This window comes from Somniosus microcephalus, chromosome 29 (assembly GCF_052327205.1).
Source record: "Somniosus microcephalus isolate GS21.2 chromosome 29, FLI_Smic_1.0, whole genome shotgun sequence".
NCBI lineage: Eukaryota > Metazoa > Chordata > Chondrichthyes > Squaliformes > Somniosidae > Somniosus > Somniosus microcephalus.
In genome coordinates, this window is record NC_141015.1 from 1,906,040 (window position 1) to 1,931,943 (window position 25,904).

Here is a 25,904-nt window from a genome sequence, read left to right on the forward strand (position 1 = left end):
TCAGGCGGGGAGACCCGTGGCCTTCTTTTCACGAACCCTCCAAGGCCCGGAGACCAGACACTCCGCTGTTGAGAAGGAGGCCCAGGCGATTGTGGAGGCTGTGCGTCATTGGAGGCACTACCTGGCCGGAAAACGATTTACCCTGCTCACTGACCAGCGTTCAGTTGCTTTTATGTTTAACAACAAGCAGAGGGGCAAAATCAAAAATGACAAGATCTTGAGGTGGAGAATCGAACTTTCCACCTACAACTACGAGATCTTGTACCGGCCCGGGAAGCTAAATGAACCCCCGGATGCGCTATCGCGTGGCACCTGCGCCAGCGCGCAGATCGATAGACTACGGGTCCTCCACAATGACCTCTGCCACCCGGGGGTCACCAGGTTCTTCCACCTCATCAAGGCCCGCAACCTGCCTTACTCTATTGAGGAGGTCAGGACCATGACCAGGAACTGCCAAGTCTGCGCTGAGTGCAAACCACACTTTTATAGACCAGACAGGGCCCACCTGATAAAAGCCACTCGCCCCTTCGAGCGCCTGAGCGTTGATTTTAAAGGGCCTCTCCCCTCCTCCGACCGCAATGTGTATTTCCTCAATATTATTGATGAGTACTCCCGTTTCCCGTTCGCCTTCCCCTGCCCGGACATGACCAGTGCCACGGTCATTAAATGTCTGAACAACCTCTTCACCCTGTTCGGCTTCCCCAGCTATATCCATAGCGACCGGGGCTCATCGTTTATGAGCGACGAACTCCGTCAGTACCTGCTAACTAGGGGTATTGCCACAAGCAGGACCACCAGTTACAACCCCCGGGGGAACGGACAGGTGGAAAGAGAAAATGCGACAGTTTGGAAGGCCGTCCTGCTAGCCTTAAAGTCTAGGGGCCTTCCAACCTCCCGCTGGCAGGATGTGCTCCCCGATGCGCTCCACTCTATTCGGTCACTGCTCTGCACTGCCACTAACGCCACCCCTCATGAGAAAATGTTTGTCTTCCCAAGGAAGTCCACATCAGGGACATCGCTACCGCCATGGCTGACGTCCCCAGGGCCGGTCCTACTGAGAAGACACGTGAGGATCCATAAAACGGACCCCCTGGTCGAGAGGGTCGACCTCCTCCACGCCAACCCCCAGTATGCTTACATCGCATACCCGGACGGGCGGGAGGACACCATCTCCATAAGAGACCTTGCACCCTCGGGGACCACAGTAACCCACTACCCACTACCACCCCCCCCCCCACGATCCGATATCCAGCCCCAGCAGACGGCAGGCCTGGGCCCCGCGACCCGCTCGACATCTACGAGGACGACACGCCTGTGCCACAGCCTACGCTGGACTCGACGCCGGAAGCTTCACTACCCCTGCCGTCGCCACGCCGATCACAGCGGCAGACAAGACCTCCGGAGAGACTCCAATACACTAACTTTTAATACACTTCACCCCGCCGGACTCAATTTTAAACAAGGGGTGAATGTGGTAAACCACTGTTTGTATTCCTGTTTGTATTCCACTGTGTACATGCCTGGACATGCCTCGGCTGACTCCTCCCACAGGTCCTAGTATAAAGGTGACTGCTCCCCAGCCCTTGTATCCTGGACCGGTCGACCACTCGAGGCAGACCTCCATTCTGTTGTTAATAAAAGCCTTTGGTTACTCTTCTAACTCTCAGTCTTTTATGAGTAATTGATAGCGCATCACGCATCTCGTGAGAGCGCGAGGGCTACGGACGTCTTCAGGTCGAGCTCCTTGCTTTCGAGCAGTCTCTGCCGGGAGTAGTCGGACTGGAGGCCCGTAACGAAGGCATCACAGGTAAGTCCCTCCGCGTGCGCCGCAGCCATTACGGCCTTACAGTCGCAGTCCCTGCAGAGTGTCTGTAACGCCCGTAAAAATGTCTCTACCGATTCCCCCGGTTGCTGCCTGCGGGATCCCAGGAGGTGTCTGGCGTAAATCGTATTCACTGGGCGCTTGTATTGTCCTTTTAGCAGGTCGAGAGCCGCCGTGTACGTAGTAGCGTCCCGGATGAGTGTATATACTTGAGGGCTCACCTGGGCGGTCAGAACTTTTAATTTGTTCTCCTCCGATGTCACGGCGGAGGCTTCTAGGAAGGATTCAAAGCAGCTCAGCCAGTGTTCGAAATTGGTAGCTGAACCCGCCGCTTGGGGGTCGAGGTCCAGGCATGCTGGTCTGAGGGCTCGCAGTAACGCCTGCTGTTGTTGCTGCTCAGTTCCGGACATTTTACTTTTAGTTAATAAAATTGATACGCTTCTCAATTACTCCATAAAAGGCGATGAATTAGGAAAGTAATGAAAAGGTTTTTATTAACTAAAGAACAGAGCATGCCTCTCGTGGACGACCGGTTCCAAGAAGGAAGTGGGTTGCCGGGCAGCCACCTTTATACCAGGTCATGTAGGCGGAGTCAGCTGAGGCATGCATAGGTACACAGTGAGTAGCAAGAGGTAACAATGTGCAATAACGATAACGGTAGTGAACGACAGTGAAAACAATAACAGTGGTTTACCACACCCGCCCTGATCACCTCCCCAACCCTTCTAGCCTCCAACTGTCAGACACTCCAGGCAGGAGCTCGCTGATTTCCCGGTCGCCCCATTCGGCCAGAAGGGTTTCGCGCCGGCAGTAGGTCGCCTGCCTGTAATAAGTCCTGGGAACAGCAAGGGCTCATTGCTAGAGATTGTTTGCCATGATTAGGCGATAACTCCATTATCATTGGATCATGCATCTGCCAGGGTATAGAAGGCGATCTAGATGAAATTGGTATTTTTATCTTCTGGAAATTCTTGTATTCACCAGCATGTTTCCAGGGGCAATCCCTCGACAGAGAACGATTGCCTTTAGTAAATTGAAACCTTTAGATGAACATTCCCTGGCGCAGTTCCCAACCCCCCATCACTAGGAGCGGCCAGGCCCTGAAGCTTTCTTTTCTGCCCTCGGTGAGGCGGATGTCCCAGGATGTGCCACAAACCATACAGTAAAATTCTCACCTCGTAGGGTCTCCAGCAGATGAGTGGGGTTCAAGAAATGTCGGCCCTGTAACGCCTCGAAGTCCCACCCAAGATTCAGGACGTGTCCAAGCTCCAAAATTACCAGCACATTGAAGGAACCTTCGAGGTGGAAATTGCCTCGTATCTGCATGAAATCTTCAGTGCAATAAATGTTCAAGTTTATCCTGTGATCCAATCGGCTTCATAATACATAAAACTTAAGATATATTTTAATAATACAGAAGTATGGGACAAACATACAGACCGTAGTCCATCAGGGGGTTTCCTTATAGATCTGTGTAACCAGGTACAGCCTACTGGCCCATTAAAATTCCTACATTGAGTTAAATTTGCAGAACAGCAGCTCAGAGTTGAAACGATCTCCAGAATACCACACTGAACGTTGAATTCAAGTTAAAGTTTCACCTGTTGCAGACGGACCTGATATAAGTCCATTGAATCACAGAATCACAGAAACCCCACAGTGCAGATAGAGGCCATTTCGGCCCATCGAGCCTGCACCGACACATATCCCACCCGATCCCTGTAACCCCACATATTTAATCCCCCTAACACTAAGGGTCAATTTATCATAGCCAATCAACCTAACCCGCACATTTTTGGACTGTGGGAGGAAACCGGAGCACCCGGAGGAAACCCACGCAAACACGGGGAGAATGTGCAAACTCCACACAGACAGTCACCCGAGGCCGGATTCGAACCCGGGTCCTTGGCGCTGTGATGCAACAGTGCTAACCACTATGCCACCGTGCTGCCCATTGCTCTGATCAAAGCCAATGTTCCAATGAACAGGACGTAGCCTGACCTGGAAGTTCACCCTCAGTTCTTCCCCGCGGCATTGTGTGAGACAGGAAACAGTCACTCGTCGGAAATAGATTTTAATTGATGTTAATTTCAAGTTTACTAGCAAACAAAGCAGGTCAAGTTGAATCATATCATGGATCACTTCACAACAAGGCATAGGTCGAGCAAAATACAATGTATTTGTGGACTTTCCAAACTTATTTAAAATATTGGGCAGATATCAGTTACTTTGTTGAACTCATTGACGTCACTGGATAGAAAATACGGCGGGTTGTGTAACCTCACTGATGTGCCTCAATAAATCCGAGACTCAATGTTAGCGAAACAAAACAAGGCTTTTATTGACTTAGAAGGTAACACACAGAGGAGAATGTATTTTCCATCCAGAGGTCTGCCGTACTGGATGTGCTGCAGGCTGGGCCAGCTTACATAGGAGCCAGGTATGGGCGGAGCCCTACACACAGTACAATACAATGGAAATGAAACTGAAACCAACCACAGTCACAGGCAGAGAAATACTGATGAGTGATGAATGGAATATTTCATCACATTCACCCCTGCTATAGATTTAGTCTGTTCGGGGGTTTGATAGTCCTCTGTGACCGACGTGGCTGTTGTGGTGCCGCGGGTGTCGGCTGGGTGTCCCCGGTGGCCTCCTGGGTATCTGCCGGGGGTGCCGCCAGGGTTGTTGGAGGGGTAGTTGGTGGGGGTACCGTTGGTCGATGTTCTTCCGGGGGTGATGAAAGAGTAGTGGGTGGGTAAGAGTTGCTGTGGTTGTTGTTGCTGCTGTTGTCGTGGTTGTTGTCGTTACCGGCTGGGGCGACGTCTTTTATGGACACGGTGTCCTCCCTTCCGTCGGCGTGCCGGACATACGCATATTGGGGGTTGGCGTGGAGTAGGTGCACTGACTCCACGAGAGGGTCCGTCTTGTGGCCCCTCACATGCCTTCGCATGAATACCGGACCTGGGGTGGAGAGCCATGACGGCATGGATATGCCTGAGGTGGATTTCCGGGGAAAGACAAACATTCGCTTGTGAGGCGTGGCATTAGTGGCAGTACACAATAGCGACCGTATCGAATGGAGCACATCTGGGAGGGCTTCCTGCCAGCGGGAGACAGGGAGGCCTTTGGTCCTTAGAGCTAGAGTGACTGCTTTCCATACTGTCCCGTTCTCTCGCTCCACTTGACCGTTACCCCGGGGGTTGTAGCTGGTGGTACAGCTCGTGGCGATCCCCCTGGACAGCATGTACTGGCGTAGCTCTTCACTCATGAAGGACGCCCCCCTATCCGTATGGATGTAGCTCGGCATACCGAACAGGCAGAACAGGCTGTTGAGGCATTTAATGACCGTGGCGCTGGTCATGTCTGGGCAGGGGAAGGCGAATGGGAAACGAGAGTATTCGTCCACAATGTTCAGGAAGTAAACATTGCGGTCGACGGATGGGAGGGGGGCCCTTGAAATCTAAGCTGAGCTGCTCAAAGGGCCGTGTAGCTTTGATTAAGTGGGCTCTATCTGGGCGGTAGAACCGAGGCTTGCACTCAGCGCAAGTGCGACAGTTCCTGGTCAGGGTCCGAACTTCCTCAATCGAGTAGGGTAAGTTGCGGGACTTTATGAAGTGGAACAGCCGCGTGACCCCTGGGTGGCAGAGGTCATTGTGGAGGGTCTGTAGCCGATCCCCGGTGGCGCTGGCACACATCCCTCGTGAGAGGGCGTCGGGGGATTCGTTAAGGGCCCCTGGCCGGTAAATGATGTCATAATCGAAGGTGGAGAGCTCGATCCGCCACCTAAGAATCTTATCATTTTTAATCTTCCCCCTCTGTTTATTATTGAACATAAACGCTACCGACCACTGGTTGGTAAGTAGGGTGAAGCGTTTGCTGGCTAGGTAGTGGCGCCAGTGGCGCACTGCCTCCACGATGGCTTGGGCCTCCTTTTCTACGGAGGAGTGTCTGATCTCGGGCCCTTGAAGGTCCTCGAGAAGAAAGCTACGGGCCGCCCGCCCCACCTGGTTGAGGGTGGCCGCCAAGGCAAAGTCAGACGCATCACTTTCCACTTGAAAGGGAGTGTTCTCGTCCACTGCCTGTAGCGTGGCCCGCTCAATATCCTACTTAATGCTTTTGAAGGCGGCATGGGCCTCAGCAGAGAGCGGAAAAGAGGATGCTTTCAAGAGGGGGCGGGCTTTGTCGGAGTAGTTGGGGACCCATTGGGAATAATAAGAAAATAATCCCAGGCACCTTTTCAGGGCTTTGGGAGTGTTGGGCAGGGGCAGCTCCCGTAGGGGGCGCAATCGGTCGGGGTCTGGTCTGATTTCCCCATTCTCCACCACGCTGCCTAGTATGCAGAGGCGTGTGGTGTTGTAAACGCACTTGTCCTCGTTGTAGGTGAGGTTGAGTTTTTGTGCGGTTTTCAGGAACCTCTCGAGGTTCGAGTCGTGATCCTGCTGGTTGTGACCGCAGATGGTGACGTTGTCGAGGTAGGGGAAGGTTGCCTGCAAGTGGTTGTCATCGACCATGCGGTCCATCTCCCTCTGGAAGACCGAGACCCCATTCGTCACCCCAAAGGGGACTCTGAGGAATTGGTAGAGGCGTCCGTTCGCCTCGAAGGCGGTGTACGGGCGGTCCTCTGGTCTGATAGGGAGCTGGTGGTACGCTGACTTGAGTTCGATGGTGGAGAACACCCGGTATTGGGCGATTTGGTTCACCATTTCTGATATGTGGGGTAGCGGGTAGGCGTCTAGTTGGGTGTACCTGTTGATCGTTTGGCTATAGTCGATCACCATCCGTTTCTTCTCGCTACCCCTTACCACCACCACTTGGGCGCGCCACGGGCTATTGCTGCGTTCAATAATGTGCTCTTTCAGGAGCCTGTCTACCTCGGTCGCGATAAACCGCCTGTCCTCCCAGCTGTACCTCCTGCTTTTGGTCGCTATTGGCCGGCAGTTAGGGGTAAGGTTCGCGAATAGCGAAGGCGGCTTTACCTTCAGGGTAGCCAGACCGCACACTGTGAGGGGCGGCTGGGACCCACCGTAATTGAGCGTGATGCTTTGTTGGTAGCACTGGAAATCCAGGCCCAAGATCACGCTCGCACATAGATTCTTCATGATTAATACTTTAAAATTATCGTATACAGTTCCGTTAACGGACAATTGTACCATGCAGTAACCCATAATGGTCGATGTCTGGGTTTTATCAGCCATAGAGATGGTACCCCGAGTAGGGACCACCTTTAGGGAGAGTTGTTGTACCAGTTCAGGGTGGATAAAACTCTCCGTGCTTCCACTGTCAATTAAACATTTAACCCTGCACCCGTTTACCTCGATGTCCACCATTGATTTGGATAGCGGATGCGGCCTGGTCTGGTCCACTGTGACCGATGCCACTGTAGGGCCCTGATCGAGACAAGATGGCGTCCACGCTGTCTGCTCACAAGATGGTGGACCCCACGAGGTCGGGCAAGATGGCGTCCAAGATGGCCGCTCCCACGGCGTACACGCGGCGGTGGCGGGTTTTCCGGCAGGGTTCCCTCTGCACACCTTCCCAAAGTGCCCCTTCTTACCGCACTTAAAGCAGGTGGTGCCTTTCGCCGGGCACAGGTTTCTGGTGTGCTTCGGCTGCCCGCAGAAGTAGCAGTTGGGTCCCCGACGCGTCGCGGCTGTCGTAGGGCTTCTGGGGGGAGAGCGGGGCCTCGACGGTGTCGGGCTGCCGGGCGGGGAAGATGCCTTCCAAGATGGCGGCGCCCTTGGTGCACACGTGGCGGCGTGGATGGCGCGGGCTGAAGAGTAGGCGTCCGAGTTTCTCTGGGCCACATCCAGGGATCATGCTGTGTCCGCAGCCTGTTTCAGGCCCAATCCCGTTTTTTCCAGCAGTCTCTGCCGGCTGTAAGTGGAGCTGAGGCCTGTGATAAAGGCATCGCGAACAAGCTCGTCAGTGTACACTGCGGCTTTTACATCTTGGCACTTGCAGTCTTTGCCAAGCGTTTTCAGGGTGCCTAGGAACTCCTCCACCGATTCCCCTGGTCGCTGTGCGCGAGTAGCGAGCAGATGCCTAGCATACACCTCATTCGTAGGCTGCTGGTAATGCGCCTTAAAGATGTCGCAGGCAGCCGGGTACGTGTCGGCGTCTTGGATGAGGGGGTAAACCCGGTGGCTTACCCAATTCTGCAGAATTCCGAGTTTCATACTCGCAGCGTCTGTAGCATCTTTGACGGCTGCGGAATTGTCCAGGAAGAATTCCATACACATAAACCAGTGTCCGAAGCATGCCGATGCGTCTGAAGCATGCTGGTCCAAATCCAAACGTTCGGGTTTCAAGAGTTGATCCATTGTGTTGAAAATTAAGTCAATAAAATTGATATGCCTCAATAAATCCGAGACTCGATGTTAGCGAAACAAAACAAGGCTTTTATTGACTTAGAAGGTAACACACAGAGGAGAATGTATCTTCCATCCAGAAGTCTGCCGTACTGGATGTGCTGCAGGCTGGGCCAGCTTACATAGGAGCCAGGTATGGGCGGAGCCCTACACACAGTACAATACAATGGAAATGAAACTGAAACCAACCACAGTCACAGGCAGAGAAATACTGATGAGTGATGAATGGAATATTTCATCACACTCACATCCTCATCCGCCCGTTTTATGCTACTGCAATAAGTGATCATCTTCACGAACTGAGGTTTTTATTTCAATTCAAACAAAAAGTCTACAGCTGTTTCTATGATTTAACTAATTTAACAATTTTATTGAGTGCGAATTTCACGCCGTTGATCAGCTCTGCTCTGAATTTAGTCTGGATCACTGCGTAAATGAATGTGTTTGTGCAGGAACTTAGATTTTGAAGCATGAATGCGACTGATTCAATTTCAATGGTCATATAGTGCCGGGCATTTGATACATGCAGAGATGCAAAGTATACAATGACTGTGCTCCACAACAATATAAAACTGCCGGATATACTGAAGAGTAAAACGATGGATTTCCTTCGGCTCTCCATCTCTGGGTCCTTGCCATTCTCCCCAGGGCTGCGGCCCCGGAGCTCCGTGCGCGCTCTACTGGCCACTAAAATATATCTGACGGTCAGAGAATTGAACAACAACATCATAAAGAACGGGACACACGGTGTTAATGTAAGATCAAACGAGTCAAATGCTGCCCATAACGGTGAAGTAAAAAACGTCGGTTTCAAGGCGCAACCCCAGGGTACATTGTCCATTATATATTCAGGTTCAAATATAAAGTACCTTGGAAGACTAATTAAACAGCTCAGTGCACTCACCACTCCGATAACAACAGCCGCCATTTTCTCGGTGCAATATTTTGTTTTCAGCTTCTGACAACAAATGGCCACAAACCGATCAAAAGTAAAACCCACTGTGAACCAAACTGAGGCCACGGTAGCTGCAAACAGCAGGACTGCATTTAGACAACACACAGGGGTAATGTTCAAGAAAGAAAGTGGCAAATACATATCAACAATTAAGATGACGTGGGTGATAACAACCAGGAGATCGGCCATTGCCATGGCCACCAGGTAGCGAGTGACACATTTGGAGAGACTGCACTTTCCTCGGGAGAGGATCAAAATCGCCACCAAGTTAACAGTAAGAGAAAGAAACAAAGGAGAGGTTATGCACGATATACACAAAAACTTTGATTCCAAAGTGTTTTTTGAGCGAAATTTTGCGATATTTGCATGGAATAATGCCAATTGATTCCTTTCTGTGCACAGTCATACTTTTCTATTTAGAAATGTGGTAAAATGATTATTTCAGGAGAGTAAATGTGATAATAAGAAATGAACAACAATTAAAAGAACACAGACTCACCTGGGGGCAACGAACCAATGGCAATCTGGACGAAAATGAGATAGGGGCAATTTAGGGGCAATAAGTGAACTAGCAATTCGAGAATCGAAAGCAGCCATTAAATTGAAATAGGCACAATGCCGTCACAACTTGAGCAAGAACACTGGATCTGCAATGCGCACTGGGCGAGGTGAAGGTTCTCTGTGGGCTGGATGGGGTGAAAGTTCAATGGAGACTCGGCGGAGCGAATATACAATGTGGATTGGGCAGAGTGTACGTTCAAAGGAGCTAGTTCGCGGTGAAGGTTAAATGTGTACTTTGTGGGGTAACATTTCAATGGAGGCTGAACGGAGTGAAGATTCAGTGGGATTGGGCGTCGAGATGGTTCAAATGAGGACTGGTCGACTGGAGGTTAATTTGTGGCAGGTCGGGTTAGAATTGCAAAGTGGACTTTGGGGAGTGAAGTTTCAATTAGGACTGGGTGGGTGTAGGTTCAATGAGGACTGGGTGGGATGAAGGTTCAATAGTGGCACGGAGGATTGAAAATTCCATCCTGACCTTGGGGAGTGAACATACAGAGGGAGGACATACATGTTTAATGAGCGCTGGATTGGCCAGAGTGATGTATCAATGGGGCAGGCTGAATGTGCAGAATGCTTTGCAGTGTAAAGGGCCAATTGGGACTGGGCAGGGTGACGGTAGAATGGTGATGGGTATGGGTAAATGGCCCATGGGAACTGGGAAGGATGACGGCAGAAGTGTGACAGGGCAGGGCAAAAGGCCAAAGGGGACTGGGCAGGGTGACGGTAGAATGGTGACGGGTCAGAGTAAATGGCCAATGGGAACTGGGCAGGTTGACGGTAGAAGAGTGACAGGGCAGCGTAAAGGGATGATGGGGACCGGGCGAGGGTAAAATGCAGTAGGAAATGTGTGGGGTGAAGGACTGATTGACATTGAACTGGGTGGGTGACTAAAAAACATAAGATCATAACAATTAGGAGCAGGAGTTACCCATACGTCCCCTCGAGCCATTCAATAAGATCATGGCAGATCTTCGACCTCAACTTCACTTTCACGTCCAATCTCCATATCCCCTGATTCCCCTAGAGTCTAAAAACCTATCCATCTCAGCCTTGATTATGCTCAATGAATCAATATCCACAGCCGTTTCATGTAGATAATTCCAAAGATTCACAGTACTCTGACTGAATACATTCCTCCGCTTTGCGGTGTTAAATGGTTGACCCCTAATCTTTAGTCTATGCTACCTATTTCCCCCAGGGAAACAACCTATCAGCATCTATGCTATCAGTCCCCCTCAGAATCCTATCTGTTTGAATGTGGTCACCACTGATTCTTCTAAACTGCAGAGAGTAAAGGCCCACTCTACACATTCTCTCATCATAGGACAGCTCTCCATTTCCAGGGATCAATCGAGTGAACCTTCGTTGCAACGAATCTAAGGGAAGTATATCTTTCCTCAGATAAGCAGAGCAAAACTGCCCAGCACTCCAGGTATGATATCACCAGAGCCCTGCACAATTAATTGTAAGAAGATTTCCTTACTCTTGTATTCCAACCCCTTGCAATAAAGGCCAACATAGCATTTGGCTTCTCAATTGCTTGCTGTATCTACATGCTACCAGTTTGATGACGAAGACACTTAGGCCTAGAAATTCAGTAGGCTTTGCACCCAGTTTTCGCCCAAAGAGGGCTTTTGCGCCATTTGCTGAGCTTTCGCCGATATTCAGCGCTGCGGTAATGGCGGCGTTAGCCAGTAGCACTGCGCCGCCACTGATGACATCATCGGTGTGCGCAGTGCCCCGCTACCACCCCGCTACCGGCTCGACCGCCATATTTAGTTGCGGCCGCCTCTTCCGCAGCAGCCGCAAACAGCGATCAGAAAACGGGGCCGAACTGTAGCCTTAGTGGGGCGCTTTAAGGTGGAGGTGCGGCCGGCCGCTTTATCGGCGGCCGCCTGCCCACACCTCCTTCCCCGACCTCCTCGACCCCACCCCCGCGGCATTGCCGGCTGCTTTCCGCGAACCCGGCCCTTCTCCGTGGTGCCGGGCTCATTTGCCGGCACCATCCAGCGGCGATCTCCCCGTTGCAGGCACCTCCCCCTTAAGAGAAGGAGAAGGCCTGCAGTACCGCAGCCTACCGCTCCGCAGCGGGTGGCGCAGCGGCGCCTAGAGCGCTGAAATTCAGTTTCAGCGCCCCAAGCAGGGGCGGGCACACCCTGGAATAGCGCCCGGTTCTGACTTGGGGCGCAAAAACTGAATATCTGACAGGCGCAACTGGCTCCGCGCTCAGCGCTAACTTTTGGGCGCACGCCAGCTGGTGGGCCCAAAGTGAATTTCTAGGCCTTAATCTCTCTGAACACCAACATTTTATAATTTCTCAACATTAAAAAAAACATTTTTTTCTAATCTTGCTACTAAGGTGAATAACCTCACGTCCTCACGTTATATTACGTCTGCCAAATTATTGCCCCCATGTCTATATCACTTTGCAGGCTCTTTGGCTTGGAAATTCAGTATAGCCACTTTTGGGGCGGTAAAGTCAGGCGGCCGCTAAAGTTTGCGCCCGGCGCAAAGTCGCGCCCCCTTCGCCGATATTCAGTCGCAACGCCCCAAGAGGTTGCTGCTGCGCTAAAACAGGTGATGCACGACTATCTTTAGGTGCTAAGCCGGCGGTGCTGAGCGATACCACCGAGGCCGGGTGCAGCGCAGTTGCGGTGAGTTTTTGATTGACGGCAGACACTCTGGCGCTGGTCAGCTCTTAAAGGGGGAGGGTCGATTTGTTTGCCTGCCACGCCCTGCACACTGATAGTAAATTAATTTAAATTAATTAAAGAGAAGGTCATGCCAGGAGAGCCGAGCCCCGTGATATGCTCCTCTTGCACTATGTGGGAATTCAGGGACACTGCCAGTGCCCCTGATGACCACGTGTGCCGGAGATGCATCCATCTGCAGCTACTAGCAGACCGCATTGAGGCGCTGGAGCTGCGGGTGGATGGGTTGTTGAGCATTCGCGATGCTGAGAGGGTCGTGGATAACACGTTTAGTGAGTTGGTCACACCGCAGGTAAGGGCTGCACAGGAAGATAGGAAATGGGTGACCACCAGGCGGAGCAATAGAAGCAGGCAGGTAGTGCAGGAGACCCCTGTGACCATTCCCCTCTCAAACAGATTTTCCGTTTTGGATACTGTTGAGGGGGTGACTCACCAGGGGAAGGCAGCAGCAGCCAACTTCCTGGCACTGGGGGTGCTCCTGCTGCCCAGGAAGGGGGGAAAAAGAGTGGGAGAGCAATAGTGGTAGGGGATTCTATAGTAAGGGGAACAGATAGGCGTTTCTGTGGCCGTAGACGTGAATCCAGGATGGTTTGTTGCCTCCCTGGTGCCAGGGTCAAGGATGTCACTGAGCGGCTGCAGGGCATTCTGGAGGGGGAGGGTGAACAGGCAGAGGTCGTGGTCCACATTGGTACCAACGACATAGGTAAAAAGAGGGATGAGGTCCTGCAGCAAGAATTTAGGGAGTTAGGTAGAAGATTAAAGAGCAGGACCTCAAAGGTTGTAATCTCTGGATTACTCCCGGTGCCACGTGCTAGTGAGTATAGGAATAGGAAGATAGAACAGATGAATGTGTGGCTAAAGGGATGGTGCAGGAGGGAGGGCTTTAGTTTCCTGGATCACTGGGTCTGCTTCTGGGAAAGGTGGGACTTGTACAAGTCGGACGGTTTACACCTGAACCAGAGGGGGACCAATATCCTTGCGGGGAGGTTTGCTAGCACTGCTGGGGGGTGTTTAAACTAACTTGGCAGGGGGATGGGATACAGAGTGGAACTATAGTAGGGGGTGATTTACAGCCAAATACGGAGGAAAAAACAAGTCAGCTGGGAAGGCAGAGCAAATATGTGAAGGCAAAAGGGAATATGGCAAGGCTGGAAGGCATTTATTTTAATGCAAGGAGTCTTGCAAATAAGGTGGATGAACTGAAGTTGTTGTTGAACACATGGGAGTACGATATTGTTGCTATCACGGAGACATGGTTGAGGGAGTGTCAGGACTGGCAGCTCAATATTCCGGGGTATAGAATCTTCAGGAGAGACAGAGGGGGGTGTAAAAGGGGAGGGGGTGTTGCAATTTTAATTAAGGAATCAATTACTGCTGAAAGGAGGGATGATATATTAGCGGGTTCCTCTAATGAGGCCATATGGGTAGAATTTAAAAACAAAAAGGGGGCAATCTCTTTGCTGGGAGTGTACTTTAGGCCCCCAAACAGTCAGGGGGAGATAGAGGAACAGATATGTAGGCAAATCTCAGAGAAGTGCGAAAATAATAGGATAATAATAGTGGGGGATTTCAACTTCCCCAATATTAATTGGGATAGTCAGAGTGTGAAAGGCTTAGAGGGTGCAGAATTCTTAAAGTGCATCCAGGAGAGGTTTTTGAGGCAACATGTAGAAAGTCCTACAAGAGAGGGGGCGGTACTGGACCTAATTCTAGGGAATGTAGCCAGGCAAGTGGTGGAAGTGTCAGTAGGAGAGCATTTTGGCGACAGTGACCATAATTCGGTGAGATTTAAGATGGTCATGGAAAAAGACAAAGACTGCCCGGAAATAAGGGTTCTAAATTGGGGAAAGGCCGATTTTAATATGATAAGGCAGGATCTGGCCAAAGTGGACTGGGAGCAGCTACTTATAGGAAAATCCTAAGAGGAGTATAAAAAGTGCAGGGGCATGCATAAAAAAAGAAATTAGGAGGGCAAGGAGGGGCCATGAAATAACACTGGCGAGCAAAATAAAGGAAAATCCTAAGATGTTTTATAAGTATATTAAGGGCAAGAGGATAACCAGGGAAAGGGTAGGGCCCATTAGGGACCAAAGTGGCAATCTGTGTGTAGAGCCAGATGATGTAGGTGGGGTTTTAAATGAATTTTTTGCATCTGTGTTCACTATGGAGAAAGACGATGTAGACATAGAAATCGGGCAAGGGGACTGTGACATACTTGAACATATTAGCATCGAGAGGGAGGAGGTACTAGCGGTTTTAGCAGGCCAAAAAGTGGATAAATCCCCAGGCCTGGACGAGATGTATCCCAGGTTGCTGTGAGAGGCAAAGGAGGAGATTGCAGGGGCACTGACACAAATTTTCAGAACCTCTCTGGCCACAGGGGATGTACCAGAGGACTGGAGAACAGCTAACGTAGTACCATTATTCAAGAATGGTAGCAGGGATAAACCAGGGAATTACAGGCCAGTGAGCCTAACATCTGTGGTAGGGAAATTATTGGAAAAAATTCTGAGGGACAAAATTAGTCTCCACTTGGAGAGGCAAGGATTAATCGGGGATAGTCAGCATGGCTTTGTCAAGGGTAAATCATGTCTGACAAATCTGATTGAATTTTTCGAGGGGGTGACTAGGGAGGTGGATGAGGGAAATGCTGTCGATGTGGTTTACATGGACTTCAGTAAAGCTTTTGACAAAGTCCCGCATAGGAGACTGGTCAAGAAGGTAAAAGCCCATGGGATCCAGGGTGACTTGGCACGTTGGATCCTAAACTGGCTGAGTGGCAGGAGGCAGAGGGTGATGGTCGAAGGTTGCTTTTGTGACTGGAAGCCTGTGTCCAGTGGGGTACCTCAGGGATCGGTGCTGGGTCCCTTGTTGTTTGTGATCTACATAAATGATTTGGATGAGAATGTAAAAGGGATGATCAGTAAGTTTGCAGATGACACGAAAATTGGTGGGGTGGTAAATTGCAAGGGGGAAAGCCTCAGGCTACAGGACGATATAGACGGGTTGGTCAGATGGGCGGAAAAGTGGCAAATGGAATTTAACCCTGAAAAGTGCGAGGTGATGCATTTTGGACGGACAAATAAGGCAAGGGAATACACAATGAGTGGTAGGACCCTAGGAAGTACAGAGGGTCAGAGGGACCTTGGTGTACATAGATCCCAGAAGGCAGCGGAACAGATAGATAAGGTGGTTAAAAAGGCATATGGGATACTTGCCTTCATTAGCCGAGGCATAGAATATAAGAGCAGGGAGGTTATGATGGAGCTGTACAAAACGCTGGTGAGGCCACAGCTGGAGTACTGTGTGCATTTCTGATCGCCTCACTATAGGAAGGATGTGATTGCTTTGGAGAGGGTGCAGAGAAGATTCACCAGGATGTTACCTGGGATGGAGCGCCTCAGCTATGAAGAAAGACTAAACAGGCTGGGGTTGTTTTCCTTGGATCAATGAAGGCTGAGGGGGGACCTGATTGAGGTGTACAAAATGATGAGGGGCATAGATAGGGTAAAGAGGAACTTTTCCCCTTAGTAGGGGGGTCAATAACAAGGGGGCATAGATTCAAGGTAAGGGGCAGGAGGTTTAGAGGGGATTTGAGGAGGAACTTTCTCACCCAGAGGGTGGTTGGAATCTGGAACTCACTGCCTGAAAGGGTGGTAGAGGCAGGAACCCTCACAACATTCAAGAATCATTTGGATGAGCACTTGAAATGCCATTGCATACAAGGCTACGGACCAAATGCTGGAAAATGGGATTAGACTGGACAGGGATTGATGGTCGGCGCAGACACGATGGGCCGAAGGGCCTCTTTCTGTGCTGTATAACTCTATGACTCTATGCAGCCCTCAACCTAGGCCTGACCACTTCAGCTTCACCTGTACAACGCCCAGGACTATGGAGAAGGCCAAGGAGAGAGCGCAGCGCTTCAGCGACGGTGACCTGAGGGTGCTGGTTGGCGGAGTGGAGCGCAGGCGCCATGTTTTGTATCCAGAAGGTGGCAAGAGGCCGCTGCCCAGCGCCTACCGGAAAGCCTGGAGGGAGGTGTCCAACAGGGTTTCTTCCAACAGCGTGGTTGGCAGGACTGCTGTGCAATGCCAGAAGAAGTTCAAACGACCTCACTCGGGTTGTCAGGGTGAGTACCCTTTCCAGTGTCCTCCTCATCCTTGCATGTGCACCTCACATTATGGGCAAAGGGACCTGAAATCCCTAATGGCCAGCCCTCATCCAGCAGCTATGGGACTGGCATGAAAATCACTTGCTCATTCAGCACTTTACACACTGTCCAAGTTATTCGACCATGGAAGGCAGTGCAGACAAGATCAGGGCTACACACTGTCCAAGCTATTCGACCATGGGAGGCAGTGCAGACAAGATCAGGGCTACACACTGTCCAAGCTATTCGACCATGGGAGGCAGTGCAGACAAGATCAGGGCTATACACTGTACAAGCTATTCGACCATGGGAGGCAGTGCATACAAGATCAGGGCTACACACTGTACTTAGAGGCCGTCCTTTCTTTTGCAGGCCAAGGTTGCGCACAACCGGCGCAACCAAACTGAGACCGGGGGAGGCCGTCCTGACATCAAAGAGCTCTCCGACCTCGACCAGCGTGTGGAGCGCATTATGGGAGGCCGGCTGATTGGCCCCGTCGCCACTGGAGATGCCGACCCTGTTCTGGGCACCAATGGTAAGGGCATGACCTTTTGGACCTCTCTCGTTCCACTTGCGCATCAGATCAGCATTCTTTGCCACTGTCCGACCAATGCGGTGAATGGCACCACTCATGCCTCCCTCGCTGCCGCCCTGTCCTCACTCTAAAGCTACTCTTGTGCCTTCCTGCTTTCAGATGGTGAATCGCCAGGTGAGGAGACGGGCCCTCAAGCTGCCACTGTCAGCCCTCCGGAAGACGAGGAGGAGGAAGAGGAAGCCGGCCCATCAGTGCCACCCTCAGCTGTGCCAGCCCATGCCGATGTAGGGGACACGTCTTCCCTGGAGGGGAGCCGGGGGGAAGGGTCGGAGGAGAGTGAAGCTCCGGGGCCCAGCGGCCTGCAGCAACGCGGGAGGGATGGGGAAGCTCGGCGGACTTCTCCCCAGAGGGTGAGTGCGGCCTCCAGTCCTGCGACGGTCAGCGCAGAGGAGGTGCGCCTCCTAGAGGAAATGGCCATCCAGGCTGAGCGCAGGCACACTGAGCTCATGGCTGCAGTGGCACGGATGCCTGACTCCATAGAGCCACTGGCAAGGAGTGTGCAGGAATTCGGGTCAGCACAGGCCAGGAGTCTGCAACAATTCAGTGCAGCACAGGCCAGGAGTCTGGAACAATTCAATGCAGCACAGGCCAGGAGTGTGCAGGACATCAATGCAGCACAGTCGGCTTCTAGCCGAGTGCTCAGTTGTGCCGTCCATTCACTGGCTGGTGTATTGCGGACACAGACCAGGGCCACACGGGCACTAACTGCTGCCACCCTCGCTGGATCAGCCAGGCCTCGCCAGGGCACTCGCTGTGCAGCAGCAGCCCAGCAATCTGTCCTTCAGCTGGTTGCTGCGCATGCTGCACTGCTGGCCCGTGCAAGTGCCAATGTGTCAGGCGACCAGCGAGCACCTGCGATCTGCTAGGTTGCCACCATTCCTGCAGCCGACACTGCCACTCCACCATTGCAGCTGCCACGAGCTGCTGGACAGACTGCTGCCGCCCAGCCACAGTTGGAGCAGTCAGCAGCTGGCCCCTCCAAGGCCAGAGCTGGTGCAGGCCGACCCCCGAGGGCATCTGCCGTCTCGCCATCTGCCCCTCAGCAGCCTTCCCCCAGCCTTGCTGCAGCCACTGGGCTCCCATTGAGGAGGAGCAGGGCGGGCAGGGGCCAGGCAAGGATGCGCAAGGCATCGTCCTCGCAGGGCAAAAAGTAGAGGTATGCACAAATGCCTGGTGCTTGTTGGAAGGCCGACACTTGTGCAGTTGTTTGGGTGTAAGGCCGAGACTGGTGTCTATCTGTTTTTGTGTAAGGCCGAGACTGGTGTATATCTTTTTTTGTGTAAGGCCGAGACTGGTGTCTTTCTTTATTTGTGTAAGGCCGAGACTGGTGTCTTTCTTTCCTTTTGTAAGGCCGAGACTGGTATTTTTGTGTTTTTGGAGGGGGCTTCTCCACATGAGCATGTAATGTGGGAAGGGCAGAGGTTTTCAATAAATTTTTGTTGTTAAATTGCTGTGTGCATGGTTTTTTGGTTAAGTCCTGGTTGCCCTGCTCGGCTGAGGGCTTGTGGAGCGGCTACATTCATTTGCTGACATTGGCACAAGCCAGTCCCTGAGAGGGGGCCTAGAACCGACGTTCAATAAGCCGGCGATGGGCGGCCCTTGCACTTTGTGCCTCCCTCCTGTGCTGGTCCTCCTCCTCCTCCTCCTCCTGCTCCTCCTCCTCAGGTGGTCCTCCAATGTGTGGTGGCAGTGGCTGAGTCCTGCGGATAGCCAGGTTGTGCAGCATGCAGCAAACGACGACGAAATGGGAGACTCGCTCCGGCGAATACTGCAGTGCTCCCCCGGAACGATCGAGACAGCGGAACCGTTGCTTCAGGACGCCGATTGTTTGTTCGATGATGTTCCTGGTCGATTGATGGCTCTCGTTGTATCGCTCTTCAGCAGGGGTGCTGTGCGCACGGATCGGGGTCATCAGCCAGGTACACAAAGGATCGCCTTTGTCCCCGATAAGCCATCCTCGTGGGTGAGGCTGGGCCTGGAACATGTCTGCCACAGAAGTCTGTCGGAGGATGAAGGCATCATGGCTGCTGCCTGGAAAGCGGGCATTGACAGCTAGGATGAGCTGCCTGTGGTCACACACCAGGTTCAGCGAATGGTAGCCCTTCCGGTTGCGGTAATCCTCGGCATTCTCCAGAGGTGCCCGCAAAGCCACATGCGTGCAGTCAATGGCGCCCTGCACCATGGGGAAGCCCGTGAATGCTGCAAAGCCCATTGCACGCTGTTGCTGCTTGGCAAGGGCCATGGAGAAGGAGATGAACTGACGTTTCCTTTTGAAAAGGGCATTGGTCACCTGGTGGATGCAGCAATGCACGGCGAACTGGGAGATGTTGGCAATGTCGCCAGTAGCGGCTTGGAAGGAGCCGGTGGCATAAAAGTTGAGAGCCACCGTCACCTTCACTACCACCGATAGAGACGTCCTGCACCTCAGCTGTGGCTGCAGATCACCGGCAAGCAGCTGGCAGATCTCTGTGACCACCTCCCTTCTGAATCGCAGCCTCCGAACACACTGCTCCTCAGACATCTGGAGATAGGAGAACTGCTGGCGGTATACCCTGGGTGGGTAAGGCCTCCTTTGCCGACGCCTGTTGCCCCCTCTCCGTCTAGCCAGGGCTGTCAGTCACTCATGGCGTCTCTGAGCCCTTTGGATGTAATTGAGAAAGCCAGCGTTTACACCCATTGCATCCCCCATAATATGCTGGCAAACAATGAGATGTCAATGAAGGCAAAAACTTGTTGAAAGCTGTGGCCTGAAGCCAGAAGTACCTGTCCGAGTGTTGGGCCAAAGCAGAAAGCTATCTACCTTGGTCTCTCTCCAAAGATCCGTTTCGCAAGAAGATGTGCTGCAAAATGGCAGCGTTTTATATTGCAGGATGAGTGCCCTTTAATTTGCGCCCCCCGCGCCCCGCATCGGCTGAGCACCATTCCACTTCACAGTCGCTAGGGGCGCCAGGCGCACAATGGGGCAGCGCGACTGAAGTTCTGGTTGGGGGCGCACAAAGGGCGTTGCACGAGGAAATGACGTCATGATCTGCGCGCGCAGCTGAGCGCGCGCAAATACTTTGCGCCGCCGCTAAATCTCTAGTGAAGTTGGGGCGAGGTGCAGTTCGCGCTTCACCCGGGCGCAAGCCGCCTCGCGCCCGGAATCTACTCCTCCTAAGGCGCTAATGGCTGGCGCAACCAACTGAATTTCTAGGCCAAAGTGTCCTCCTTACAGCTTCATTTTCCAGCTAGCTTTGTATCATCACCAAACTTATATGCATTGCCCTCGGGCCCTTCATCTCATTCATTAATATAGTTTGTAAAAAGCTGAGGCTCAAACACTGATCCTTGCCGCAACCCACTAGTTATAGCCAACCGGAAAATATCCTGTTTATCACTACTCTAAATTTTCTTTCCGTTAACCAATCATATATCACAGCTAATATATTAACAATTAATCCTTCAACCCTTATGTGAGTTGCAGCCTTTTATATGGCATCTTATCGAATTCCTTTTCGAAATTCACTGGATTCCCATCATCTACCTTGTTACTTACAAACTCACCAATCTGTACTAACTTTGGTAAACACGATTTCCCTTTTATAAATCAATGTGGAGTAGCATAGTGGTTAGGTTACTGGAACTAGTAATCCAGAGGCCTGGACTAATGACCAGGACAAGTGAGGTCAAATGCCACCACGGCAGTTGGGGAATTTAAATTCAGTTAATTAATTACATCTGGAATAAAAATCCAGCAGTAATGGTAACCAGGAAGCTGGTAGATTGTTGGAAAAACCCATCTGATTCGCTAATGCCCTTTAGAGATGAAAATCTGCTCTCCTTACTTGGGCTGCCTACATGTGACTCCAGACCCACAGCACTGTGTTTGACTCTGAACTGCCATCTGAAATGGCCTAACAAGCTACTCAATTGTCACCACCACCTTCTCAAGAGAAGTTAGGGAAGGGAAATAAATGCTGGCCTTGCCATCGACGCCTGAATTCAAAATATGTATAAAACAAACCATGATGACTCTGCCGAATAATATTATAATGTTTTAAGTGCCCTGATACCACTTCCTTATGAATGGATTCCAGAATTTTCCCGACGACTGACGTCAGGCAAACTGGAATGTGGTTCCCTGATTTCTCTCTCCGTCTTTTCTTGAACAGTAGGGTGAAATTTGGTATTTTCCAATTCGTTGGGACATTTATGTAATTTAGTGAATTTTGGAAGATAATGCATTCATTATCTCTGCACCGACCACTTTTTGACCTCCAGGGTGTAGGCCTTCAGGATTTATCGGCTTTATTCCCAGTATTTTGTCAATGTTTAAAGGGGGCTTGGCCTAGTGAAATATCAATGGGGACTGCGTGATGTGAATGTGCAATGGGGATTGTGTGGCTGAAGGCTAAATTGGGACTGGACTGGGCGGCATGCAGGTTCAATGTGAACAGTGCAGAGTGAAGGTTTAATCCAGACTGGGCCGGTTGAGGTTTCAATGAAGACAGGGAAGTGACGGCCCTGAGATTAGAAGGTGGGGGAAATAAACCCATAATGGAATGAAGGCTGGACTAAGCGCCGTGGTTGCTAAAGGAAGGCTGTGCAGAGGAAAGTATCAATGGGAACTGGGCGGACTAAAGCTGCAATGTTAAGTGGACGGTGAAGATTCAACCGGACTGGGCAGGAAGAAGCTGCATTGTGGACTGGGCAGAGTGAAATTTCAATGGGGACTGGGCAGAGTGAAAGCTCAATGAGGACTGGGCAGAGTGAAAGTTCAATGTGGACTGGGCAGAGTGAAAGTTCAATGGGGGCTGGGCAGAGTGAAAGTTCAATGAGGACTGGGCAGAGTGTACGTTCAATGTGGACTGGGCAGTGTGAAAGTTCAATGGGGACTGGGTAGAGTGAAAGTTCAATGGGGACTGGATCGAGTGAAATTTCAATGGGGGCTGGGCAGAGTGAAAGTTCAATGAGGACTGGGCAGAGTGTACGTTCAATGTGGACTGGGCAGTGTGAAAGTTCAATGGGGACTGGGTAGAGTGAAAGTTCAATGGGGACTGGGCATAGTGAAAGTTCAATGGGGACTGGGCATAGTGAAAGTTCAATGGGGACTGGGCAGAGTGTAAGTTCAATCGGACTGTGCAGAGTGAAAGTTCAAAGTGACTTCGCAGAATGGAAGTTCAATGGGACTGAGCAGAGTGAAAGTTCAATGGGGACTGGGCATAGTGAAAGTTCAATGGGGACTGGGCAGAGTGTAAGTTCAATCGGACTGTGCAGAGTGAAAGTTCAAAGTGACTTCGCAGAATGGAAGTTCAATGGGACTGAGCAGAGTGAAAGTTCAATGGGGACTGCGCAGAGTGAAAGCTTAATGGGGAATGAGCAGGGTGAAAGTACAATGATGACTGGGCATAGTGAAAGCTCAATGGGACTGGACAGAGTGAAAGTTCAATGGGACTGGGTAGAGTGAAAGTTCAATGGGGACTGGGCAGAGTGAAAGTTCAATGGGGACCGGGCAGAGTGAAAGTTCAATGGGGACTGGGCAGAGTGAAAGCTCAATGGGGACCGGGCAGAGGGAAAGCTCAATGGGGACGGGGCAGAGTGAATGTTCAATGGGACTAGGCAGAGTGCAATTTCAATGGGACTCAGCAGAGTGAAAGTTCAATGGGGACTGGGCAGAGTGAATGTTCAATGGGACTGGGCAGAGTGAAAGTTCAATGGGGACTGGGCAGTGTGAAAGCTCAATGGGACTGGCTAGAGTGAAAGTTCAATGGGGACTGGGCAGAGGGAAAGTTCAATTGGACTGGGCAGAGTGAAAGTTCAATGTGGACTGGGCAGAGTGAATTTTAAATTGGGACTGAGCAGAGTGAAAGTTCAATAGGGACTGTGCAGAGTGAAAGTTCAATGGGGACTGGGCAGAGTGAAAGTTCAATGGGGACTGTGCAGAGTGAAAGTTCAATGGGGATTGAGCAGAGTGAAAGTTCAATAGAGACTTAGCAGAGGTATAGTTTAATAGAGACTGAGCAGCGTGAAAGTTCAATGGGGACTGAGCAGTGTGAAAGTTCAATGGGGACTGAGCAGAGTGAAAGATCAATGGGGACTCGGCAGAGTGAATATTCAATGGGGACTGAGCAGTGTGAAAGTTCAATGGGGACTGGGCAGTGTGAAAGTTCAATGGGGACTCGGCAGAGTGAATATTCAATGGGGACTGGGCAGTGTGAAATTTCAATGGGGACTGGGCGGAGTGAAGCTGCAATGTTAAGTGGACGGTGAACATTCAACCACACTGGGCGGGAAAAAGTTGTATTGTGGCCTGGGCAGAGTGAAATTTCAATGGGGACTGGGCAGAGTGAAAGCTCAATGTGGACTGGGCAGAGGGAAAGTTCAATGGGGAATTGGCAGAGTGAAAGTTCAATGTGGACTGGGCAGTGTGAAAGTTCAATGTGGACTGGGCAGAGTGAAAGTTCAATGGGGACTGGGCAGAGTGAAAGTTCAATGGGGACTGGGCAGAGGGAAAGATCAATGGGGATTGGGCAGATTTAAACTTCAATGGGGACTGGGCAGAGTGAAAGTTCAATGGGGACTGGGCAGAGTGAAAGTTCAATGAGGACTGGGCATAGTGAAAGTTCAATGGGGACTGGGCAGAGTGTAAGTTCAATCGGACTGTGCAGAGTGAAAGTTCAAAGTGACTTGGCAGAATGGAATTTCAATGGGACTGAGCAGAGTGAAATTTCAATGGGGGCTGCTCAGAGTGAAAGCTTAATGGGGACTGAGCAGGGTGAACGTACAATGATGACTGGGCATAGTGAAATATCAATGGGACTGGACAGAGTGAAAGTTCAATGGGACTGGACAGAGTGAAAGTTCAATGAGGACTGGGCAGAGTGAAAGTTCAATGGGGACTGGGCAGAGTGAAAGTTCAATGGGACTGGGCAGAGTGAAAGTACAATGATGACTGGGCCGAGTGAAAGTTCAATGGGACTGGGCAGAGTGAAGGTTCAATGGGACTGGGCAGAGTGAAAGTTCAATTGGGACTGAGCAGAGTGAATGATCAATGGGACTGAGCAGAGTGCAAGATAAATTGTGACTGGGCAGGCTTAAAGTTCAATGTGATTGAGCAAAGTGAAAGATAAATGGGGATTGGGCAGAGTGAAATTTCAACAGATTGAGCAGAGTGAAAGTTCAATGGGACTGAGCAGAGTGAAAGATAAATGGGGACTGAGCAGAGTGAAAGATAAATGGGGACTGAACAGAGTGGAAGTTCAATGGGACTGGGCAGCATGAAAGTTCAATGGGGCCTGAGCAGTGTGAAATTTCAAGAGGACTGGGCATAGTGGAAGCTCAATGTGACTGGACAGAGTGAAATTTCAATGGAACCATGCCGAGTGAAAGTTCAATAGGTACTGGGCAGAGTGAAAGCTCAATGGGACTGCGTAGAGGGAAAGTTCAATGGGGACTGGGCAGAGAGAAAGTTCAATGGGGACCAGGCAGAGTGTATGTTCAATGGGGACTGGGCAGAGAGAATGTTCAATGTGACTGGGCAGAGTGTAAGTTCATTGGGGACTGGGCAGAGTGAAAGTTCAATGTGACTGGGCAGAGTGTAAGTTCATTGGGGACTGGGCAGATTGAATGTTCAACTTGGACTGGGCAGAGTGAATGTTCAATTGGGACTGAGCAGAGTGCAACTTCAATGGGGACTGTGCAGAGTGAAAGTTCAATGGGGACCCGCAGAGTGAAATTTCAATGTGGACTGTGCAGAATGAATGTTCAATGTGGACATGGCAGAGTGAAATTTCAATGGGGACTGAGCAGTGTGAATGTTCAATAGAGACTGGGCAGAGTGAAAGTTCAATGGGGACTTGGCAGAGTGAAAACTTAATGGGGACTGAGCAGAGTGAAAGTACAATGATGACTGGGCATAGTGAAAGCTCAATGGGACTGGACAGAGTGAAAGTTCAATGGGACTGGGCCGAGTGAAAATTCAATGGGTTCTAGGCAGAGTGAAAGTTCAATGGGGACTGGGCAGAGTGAAAGTTCAATGGGGACCGGGCAGAGTGAATGTTCAATGGGACTGGGCAGAGTGAAAGTTCAATGGGGACTGGGCAGAGTGCAATTTCAATGGGACTCGGCAGAGTGAAAGTTCAATGGGGACTGGGCAGAGAGAATGTTCAATGGGACTGGGCAGAGTGGAATTTCAATGGGGACTGGGCAGAGCGAAAGTTCAATGGACTGGGCAGAATGAAAGTTCAATTGGGACTGGGCAGAGTGCAATTTCAATGGGACTTGGCAGAGTGAATGTTCAATGTGACTTGGCAGAGTGAAAGTTCAATGTGGACTGGGCAGAGTGAATGATCAATGTAGACTGGGCAGTGTGAAAGATCAATGGGGACTGAGCAGAGTGAAAGTTCAATAGAAACTGAGCAGAGTGAAAGATCAATGGGAACTGGGCAGAGTGAAAGTTCAATGGGGACTGAGCAGAGTGAAAGTTCAATAGTAACTGAGCAGAGTGAAAGTTCAATGGGGACTGAGCAGAGTGAAAGATCAATGGGAACTGAGCAGAGTGAAAGTTCAATGGGGACTGAGCAGAGTGAAAGTTCAATGGGGACTGAGCAGAGTGAAAGTTCAATGGGGACTGAGCAGAGTGAAAGATCAATGGGAACTGGGCAGAGTGAAAGTTCAATGGGGGCTGAGCAGAGTGAAAGTTCTATGCGGACTGGGCAGATTGAAATTTCAATGGGGGCTGGGCAGAGTGAAAGTTCA

General features: G+C 51.0%; 1 pseudogene; it reads right to left on the reverse strand.

Moving 5' to 3' along the window:
* Positions 1 to 8,684: 8,684 nt before the first annotated feature.
* The window catches only part of LOC147098192 (uncharacterized), a 104,163-nt pseudogene continuing 86,943 nt past the window's right edge, over positions 8,685 to 25,904 (reverse strand).